The sequence below is a fragment of the Polyodon spathula genome, chromosome 20 (assembly GCF_017654505.1).
Source record: "Polyodon spathula isolate WHYD16114869_AA chromosome 20, ASM1765450v1, whole genome shotgun sequence".
NCBI lineage: Eukaryota > Metazoa > Chordata > Actinopteri > Acipenseriformes > Polyodontidae > Polyodon > Polyodon spathula.
This window is the reverse complement of record NC_054553.1, coordinates 18,613,887-18,623,808: the sequence shown is the minus strand read 5'-3', so window position 1 is coordinate 18,623,808 and position 9,922 is coordinate 18,613,887.

Sequence of the window (9,922 nt, the reverse complement as noted above, 5' to 3'; positions counted from 1 at the left end):
TGTCAGCCACAAATGCCGGCGGGTCTGTTGGGTCCTTATCCCCCGTGGTGAAGGTGGAACCTTGCACCAAAACCGTGACAGTGTCCCAGATAGTGGGGAATATGCCTAGGCCCGCTTCTTGGGCTCCTGCAGCATAAAGCAGAGACTCTGCTGTTCTTGAGGCTGAGAATGCAGACGCTGGGTTGCTCCAGGAAGTCCTAGCATAAAGGGAGGGCATGCTGTGGGTGCCCTTTCTGCTGGAGGCAGCAATTCCCCTTTCACTCTTATTCTGCCGGCCAGGGAACATCTGTGGCTGTAGCTGCACGCTGCATTAGGGCCCGGAACTCTTCCCTCTGCGACACGTGTGGCAAGGGCATTTAGGAGCCTCCCACTGTGGCCTTCCCGATGGAGGTGGCTGGGTCCAAGACATCCGATCTGGACTCCGACAAGGACAGCTCGCCTGGGCTAGGGGGTCTAGGCAGAGGGGATGGGAAACGAGACAATGGTGGCTGGGACGGCCCTGTGATTTTAATAGGGTCTCCAGCATGGTCTGCTGAGCCCTTACAGTCTCTGCCAGTTCCACGAAGCACTGTTCGGCTGAGCTTGGGGACAATCGATGCAACTGTGATGGAGATTTTCTGCACCTGTGTGGAGAAGGGGAGCGGTGAGTGAGCAGCGACCACCTATCCCTTGGGGAAGGGGAGTGGTGCCTGCGTGGCGACAGCCTGTCCCCTGGTGAGGGTCCCCTCGAGAAGAGGTGACCATCTCGCCTCCCTTGAGAGGTGTCTGCGCCTCTGTACTGGTGGTGGGGGAGGAGAGGGTGACCCAGATGGGCGTGAGTGCTCCCTGGTCACTGTAGCATGGGGGGGGGGTCCTGGATGACCTCTGCAGAGGCTCTTGGACCACTGATCTCTTCTCCCCTGGCTGGAGGAGAGAGAATCTGCTGGGGATAGGGCTGCCCTCCATTGCTAAGTTCTCCTCGAAAACTTCCTACATGGAGAGCAGTCCAGCTCAACTGCCAGTACCTTGGCCACATGTTCTGACCCTGGGCATCAGGCGCAGGACTGGTGCTTGTCCTGCCTTGTTAGCTTCGCTGAGCATTGGTCACACTGGTGGAGCCCAGCGGAGGACCCAATCGATTGAACTGACATGGTTTTGCAGGTGAACTGCTGTACTCAGTGCCGGGCTGCAGACACTTTAGAGTGATTCACCAGTGCCAAATTAATTGGTGCCGGAATTGGCGTCGAGGCAAGTGCTGTCGGTGCCTAGTCTTTGCCGAGTCAATCGGCGCCGAGGTTGGTGCCAATGTGTAGTGCGTTCGGTGCCGGGCTGTAGACGGCCTCGAAGCTATTCCCTGGTGCCGAATCAATCGGTACCGGGATCGATGTCAAAAAGAGCGCGGTTGGTGCCGAATCAATTGGTGCCGAGGTCGGTGGCGACGTGCAGCGTGGTCGGTGCCGGGCTGTAGACAGCCTCGAAGCTATTCACCGGTGCCGAATCAATCGGCACTGGGAACGGCGCCAAGAAAAGCATTGTTGATGCCAATCAGTTGTTGCCGAATGGACCTGTTCCAAGGTTGGTGGTGATGGTAGGCACAGTTGGTACCGGGCTGTAGGTGGCGTCGAAGGTGTTTACACCGGTGCCGAGTCAATCGGGACCGGGAAGGCACTGGGTTCTGTGTTTAAAGTTGCAGAACGTGCCGGTACATTCATACTACTAAAAGGGATATATATATCCCTTTATATATATAGGGATATTCAGGTTAGATGCAAAATGCGATATTTGCACCAAAACTGAGCTAAAAGTAGGATCATTCATCTCACAGTGCCTACTTTCTGATGTTCGGTATCCTTTGTCCTCAAAACACTATGTACACCACGTTAAATACAACTGAAATGATCGTTTCTTTCCATAACTCACTATTTGCCAGGCTTCTAATTTAGCAAAATCCGACATATCCACTGAGCCAATCGACGTAGAGTATCACTCTTGTGACTCTATTATGGCAGCACCCAGAGGAGTATAGTAGCGAATTTAATCTTGTAAATTGTGATTTTATTATTAAATGATGAATAATTTTAAAAAATGCAGGGAAGTCAATTTTCTAACAGGGTGTAGCAATGGTGAATAAGCATTCACAAATAATGCTTAGAAAACTCACTCGATCGGAACTGTGAAACCTCCCTTGCAATGCCAACCCCAATTAATGGTGTTTTCCGTTTGTGTTCTGCCTCTGCGTATGATGTGAAGTTTATCGTTTGAATTTACTGAAATGCGTTGCATCTTTAGAAGTATGTGAAAAATCATTTTACAAAAATGTGGGGATTTATACTTGGTTATGACCCTGACTGAAGATGTCGTTAGCAAAGGGGGCCTGTTGTACTAACGAGGTCAAACAATAGGTCACGTTTTACTAAACATTTTAAAACGAATAAATAAACAATTGCCATAATGAGCGCTATTGTAGTATGTCGTTTAAAACATAATAACACACTATTCATAATAAAGTTGAGTTCTTATTTATAAACAATAACATGTTTAAAGCTTGGGACTCTGTCTGTAGCTTGGTGTTGTTTACATTATCGTCAGCATATTTTAAGTGATTGAAAACTGAAATTACTTTTTTAAAAACACACTTTTCTTATACCAATACAGTATTGGCAAGCGATAATCAGTTTGTTTGAAAACCAGGCTTTAGTCATTGATAATAGGTGTACAGGCGGCAATTCTGTGAATGCTGTGGGGCTCAAGCACCAATGGAAGAAAATAAGGTCCTGCACAGTTAAAATAAATCACCTGTTCTGTCAAATTATAGAGTCGATGCTTCACAAGCAGAACTGTTATTGCAGCGTTTAAAAATGTAAAATCCATTTATACAAAAACTCCCAGCTTTCTAGAAAAGATTTGCGTTTCCCTTGTTTTTCTTTTGTATTTGTTTTGCTCTCATTAATATCTAAGGGTCATTCTACAAATGCTGTCATTCACCTTTATAGTAATTAAATTCAGATAAAAATGGCAAATAATCACATAATTCCAAAATACTTAGTTTAATTAAGGTCTTTTTGAATGTTCATGTTGTTTTCTACTCTTTTAGCTGCAAAAGTTTAATTAATTTCACATTTCAAAGTCAGTGAGAGCATGAATATTGTCCGTCACTCATATTATGAGCAGAGGTGTTATGACATTTTCCTAATGTAAAAAAATATATTTTGATAGTTTTAAAGCTTGGTTGTAAACAAGTGTATCTAAATATTTATTTAGATATGTGGAGAAGTAGTAGTCTTCAATAATTATTTACATATGTTTCATTAAAATTTGTCACCCAATTTAACATCAGTGGTGTTACCACAATGAAAATTCTCTGGTACGATGAAAAAAAAAGGCCTCAAGAAGTCCTTACTGTTGCAAAAGGTCACTGGAGGTGGGGCTTGGGCGATGAGCACATGGTGAGTGAGCACAACCTTGCACTTTCTCATAAATTTGATGAACTATATGGTTATTTTGTCACACTTTAAAAGCATCACTGGTGTTACCACCTTTTATTGCTGGGAAAATGTAATTTCAGCAAAAATATTAAATACACTTAATACTTCACTGGTACATAAAGGGTTGATTAACCTTTTTTCTGGGAGGCTATGGTCTTCATCTTGGAAAATCTCTCATTTCTAGAATTTGTCAGCGGTATTACCATCAGTGGTGTTACCGGTCTTGCTGGTAACACTACTGACAATGGGGAACATCACTGACTATTTGTGTCTTTTTAAAACATTATCCCGCTCCTAAACAAATGTTCAACATAAAAGTATTTATTTATTTATTTAGCACTTATTATAGCACCTTTAACCAAGGCGCTTCACAAGTTTGTAGAATTTGTACAATCTGAAAAAATGGGTGAAGAAAGAGGGTAAGATTATTGGAGTAAGGTGAGAAGATTAATAGCTATACAAAAGCAAGGGCCAGAGGCTAGGTCAGGATCGGACAGGCAGTCATAACAGGAGGTTGGGTGCCAGGAGTACGGGTAGGATGGGCTAGAGAAAAAATACGAGTTTTAAGGGAGGAGCGAAAACTGCATAGAGTGGGTGACTGTTTTATGATGAGTAGGAGTTTATTCCAGTGAAGGGGAGCAAGAAGAGAGGAACGGAAATGGGATTGGGCACAGGGCAAGGGTGGGGCAGAGAGGGACAGTAGGGATTGGGAGCATAAGGGACGAGGAGGAATAGGAAATTAGTTCAGCCAGATCTGGTGGGGCATGGCCATGGACAGATTTATATACTAGTGTAAGGAATTTAAACAGGCAATGGTGGTAAACAGGGAGCCAGTGTAGCTGGAGGAAGAGAAGGGAAGTGTGGAAGGAGTAGGGGAGGTTAGATATAATACAGGCAGCAGCATTTTGAATTTGTCGAAGTGGTGTAAAGGCATAACCAAGCTGGGTGAAAATGAAAGTTTGGTAGTGGAGAAGGAGATGGAGGGGTGTATTTTGCGGATTTTGAATAGGTGAAAACAGCAGGTGCGTGTTATGGCTGAGATATACTCAGAAAGGGAGAGGGTGGAATCGAATATGACCCCGAGGTTACGAGCAGAGAGGGTTGGAATGAGGGGCTGGGACGGAGGGGATGGGGGGTGAAATGGTGGTGGAGACGAGGGGGAGGGGAAGAAAAGGATTTCAGTTTTTGATGGGTTGATGAGGAAGTAACGGCACTCCATACAGGATTGGATAGCAGCCAGACAGGCTGACCAGGTCAGGGGTAAAAGAAGGGAATGAAAAGAAAATCTGGGTGTCATCAGCAAAGAAATGGTGGGGGAAGTTAAATGGGGAAATAATAGCTTCTAGGGGTGATGTGTACAGGGAGAATAGTAAGGGCCTGAAGACTGAGCCTTGGGGGACACCAACAGTCGGGAGGGGAGTGAGGTTATTGAAGGCAACGGCAGAGGTGCATGAAGAAAGATATAACTGTAGCCAGGCAAGGGGTGTGCCAGAGATGCACAGGCTAGAGAGAGTGGAGAAGAGGACAGGGTGGTCGACAGTGTCAAAAGCAGAGGAAAGATCGAGAAGAATGAGGATAGAGGAAAGTCCAGCATGGAAGAAGTTGGCCAGATGGTTCGTATCACATGACTTGTCAGGTATGGCAAAATTAAGTGCAGCAGAGAAACAAAAAAGATACAGGCACAGTTGTTCCTTTGGAAAAGGTATTCAAAATATTTTAAACAATTGAATTGTTAGAATAAAACAACTTAATTGATCATTTTCAATGTATTTTAAACTAATGTCATCTTTCAAAATTTGATATATTTCTTAACAGTTCATAAATTAATGACGTTTGTTGATACAACAATGTGTCAATGTCATTGTTGTTACATTGTGTCAGTGGTGTTACTGCACAGAGGATTGATGTTCTGGTAACAAGAATGCCACAACCTAAATATTCATCATTTCAACATGCTTACTTGTAACATTATTTGAAAGACAACATGTTAAGGACATACTTATGCAAGTTTGATGAAACATATTCAATTATTGTTTAAATTAGAGGAAAAATAGGCCAGCTCAAATCGATAAATGGCATACAATGCAATTTTACACTTTAAAAAAAAAATAAAAAAATTACAAAAATCTTCTTTTAGAATTGTTAGAAGACATTCCTTTCCTAAACATGTTGTGCAAAAAAAATTAACAAATAAGATTGTGGTTAACCAGTATTTGCATTTTAGGTATGAGTAACACCACTGACAAAAGAGCAGCTTAACCACTATTTGATTAAAAATATTAAAATAACTGAAATTAAGCTCTAAAATTAGTTGTATAAGAAAGATAAGATGTTCACAAATGCATTACACAACTTTTTCTTAATGGTGAGTTTCATTTCTAAGAAATTTTCAGATCCAAAAGCCACCGCATTTGTAGAATGACCCTTATAGTAGATTCAGTGTCCGTCAGTTCTGGCAGATTCTACTGTACTTGCTGAAGTGGTTTTATCCCACTGCTAATTAAAAAATAGCCACTGCAGATGCCTGTAACAGATCCAGACTGCCGTGCTTGATCATATGCCTGAAGATGACATTCATCTTATGGACTGTGGGCTGCCTTAGTAACTTCCAGAGAAATGTGCTGAAAAAAATTAACACCTACAAGGCTGACTGCAGTCGTACAGCTGGACTGGAAACTACCATATGAGTCAAAGTAGGCTGCTTCGCAAAAACATTGACATTGCCACTGGTTTCATCAATGGGGCAATAGAGAAGCTTCAAGCTGTTTCCTACTATCTGGAAAACACAAGTATGGTCATACCCATAACCAATGGACTCACCCATACCTTTGTATTTTACACTCAAAGTTTGAAATCATGGACAGAGTCTACATTGTTTGAGAGCAGTTCTCAGTCATTGGTGCTCATCCAATCACCATTCACAAATGCCAGGGTAAAGACTCTAAAAACAGTTATGATGGATCTTGGTAACTCAATTTCCTCCTATGGACAAAGTTTCGTTGCACTTTCCAGAGTTACATCCTTAAACGGTGTCTACCTTATCTTTTTTACCCCACCTGCATTAAGGCACCTCAAACTGCACTTACAGAATATTTAAGATTTATTGCCCTAAGTTGATAAGCTTGAAGGAGACCAACACGAACAAGGGACACAAGGTAAAAGATTGAGTGCATTTCATTCACCGAGCCATCACTAATGTTCAGGAACAGCAGAAGCCTCAATCTTCTAAGAGAATACTTGCAGTTACACATCCATTCAGAGGCTTGAGCAACCCCAGTTTCACCTCATGCTATGCAAATGCAACATTGCAGTGCCTTCTTCACTTGCAGCCTCTGAAGGATTCATTAAAACACAGTCAACAAGAGGCTATCAGGAGCTTTGTTTACAACTATGAACACTTGCCATCCACTGCATCTCTAACTATTGTGGATATTTGTCACTTCTTAGGAGAACCCTTCAATAGAGGTGAGCAGCAAGATGTTGCAGAGTATCTCACCAAATTGTCTGTAATTTGTCCTGAAGTATCTCGCATGGTTTCAGTCACAATAAGTCATGACATTCTATGTACTAGATGGATCCACTGTTCATCAAACCAACAGGTGTTGCATGTTCACCCTCTACAAGTACCTGCTGGTACAGAGTCCATGTGTTTGGAAGAACTCATAAGGTATTATGTATAACAAAAAAATTGTCAATGTAAAAAAACAAGTTAGAAAAACGCAACAGCCGTTTAAAAGTAGGATATCAAACACAAAACCCCAAGTTAGGAGAAGCAACTGGCAACCTTTTCAAGCATCAAGTAAATAGGCACAATTGTAAAGGTGCTGGGGCCCAACATTCACACAATTGTTGCTTCTAACTTGGCTTCTTTTCTTTGATCGCTCCACTTTACATTGAAATGCTCATTCCCTTATCAGCTGGGTTTAACCAGAATAAAGATGCTGAAGTTCAACTGGCGACTTTTCACTGGCTACCGAACCCTCCCTGTTGTATTGCTGTAAAAAATAAAGTATTTGAAAATGGAGAAGTTGCAATTTTTTTTTATTTTTTATTTGTGAGTAAAAATAAAGTCGGTCGAAGGCTTGGTTGCAAAGTTACAACAGAGATTCTTTTAATGATCGAGAAAATTAGGAACTCCCCATAGCACACTAAAAATGACCTCTTGTTAATCTCATTCTTTTCTCAGAGACAGAAATGAAAGACATTAAGAAGAATTTGAGACATATTGTATGTCTCCTATTTCTCATTTTTTCTCCCGAGACAAAAACTAGTAGAAATACTCTCTGACGGTTCTCTTGATAATCTCACTGTCTCGGTATCTCAGAATGAGATCACTAACTCAGACAATTCTTTCCATAATCTGTGTCAAAATTCTACATTCTAATACTCATGACATATAAATTACAATTTACTGTTACCGCCCTAACTTCTTTGATTGAGTCCCCATGCATACATATTTATTTATTTATTTTAGTAGACTAAAGTAGGTTTTTTCCACCTACAAATGTGTTTTTTCATAATAGAATTTCTCACTGGACACTGCAGCTTTAAGGTTAATGTTTGTTTTGTGAAAAGATTTGAAATGACAAAACAGTGGACCTATTGCAGCAGCTTTGTATTGGTTTACACTTTTGACATTACAATTTAACAGCACTTATTGATTTTGTGTGCTCTATCTTTTGAATTTTAGCATGACTGATTGTAGTAATCCATCGACCAATATGTCTAAAATACTGCAGTAATATAAGCGTGCAATTTTGAAAACAGGTTTTGTTGTTTAGCCTGAGTCACTGGTGCACGGGTTTCCTATAAAATGCAGGCGAGTTTTATTTTTTTAATTTACGGATTATTCTATGTGTTAACTTCCACAAAAAGCACAAATCCACCTTTCTGCAAACAAATTTACATTTAACTGTGCATAGGTTTTTTTTCAGATTTTCTTTTATGCCGTTTCTGCGTTTTGAGTTTCCGCCTTCATCGAGTATTTTTCCGTGTAAGACAAATATAACGATAATGACGTTTATTTAAAAAATAAAGTTATAATTAGAATTGTAAATAATTATGTATTCAACTTACAAACGTTATGACATTACATGAAAAGCGATTGTACAAAATAAAAAATGCATTAGTAATACATTACGGTTACTTTTTTAAACACCTAATATTCTATGAGAAATCCAAGGTAGTGCGAGCCTTTTTTTCCCTTATATTATTATTGGATACAGTAAAACATGTTATTTAATTTTAGCAGATTATGAATAAAATTTTTGCCTGAATTGATTAGCTGGGGCTTTCTTCATGAACTTCGGAACAGCTGACGTTCATTGTAGTGACGTATGAAGATATCGCGCAACTTTGAACTAGCAGTTGAAATTGAAAGTTTTTTCTGGCGGCAACCGCCACTTTTTTCACAGAGCAGTGGAACTAATTCAAGAAACCGTGTGTAAAAGGTAAGCCTAAAGCGATATGTGTGTTTTTTGTAATAGGATTAGTCAGGAATTGGAATTAAAAACAAAGAGAGAGAGAGACGGAGAGACGGAGAGACGACGACGACGACAGGAAAGAAAGGAAAAGAAAACCAAACCGAAACTATTACCGAAAACATAACCATCCAACTATTCAGGCCTGCTTTTTTTTTTTTTTTCTTTTTTTTTAAATATTTAAATACAGGGATGTTTAGATGGCGCTCTTAAAATTGGTATTTAATGTTTAACTTAATAATATGGGCAATTTATCATGATTTTTCAAGTTGAATTGTTAAGTTTTTGTCCTTGCAAATGTCATTCGAGAGCATGCATGCAGTCAGGACCTAGCGTAACGCTTGGGAGTTTACAGGTATAGCACGCTGTACAACCCGAAAATAGTGCAGTTTGAATCGAAAGGGGATTGTTAACTTTCTCTTGTCATCTAAGTATATATGAACTGTTATTATAACAATAAATAATAATAACAATAAATAATAATAATAATAATAATAATAATAATAATAATAATAATAAAAAACATACAGGTTTTAAAGCAATGTGTTTATTCACATAATGCCATACATACATTTTAATCAAGTTAGTGTAATGCGCACTTAATTTTTTTTTTTTTTTTTTTTAAGAGTTTTGTTGCCTGGCCTACACAGTACAAGAGCATACTTGAATAACTGCAGTGAAAATAAAAAGGATCAGGTAAAATAATGAATTCTGTATTATGTAAGAATGAACATGCAAGGGATAAGCTGTAACCTACATCTGTAAGACTAACGCATTGCTGATGAGAATATTAATTGTTTGCAAATAGATTCCACTTACTCTTGCAACGTTGAATATATTGCTACTTTTAATTTATATGTCAAAGGGTTATATAAAATAAAAAAGTAGTTATTAAACAACATCAATACAATTAAATACAGTAGTAACCACCTTTTGATTAGTACATGTATTTATATTTAGGATAAATTAAAAATGTAA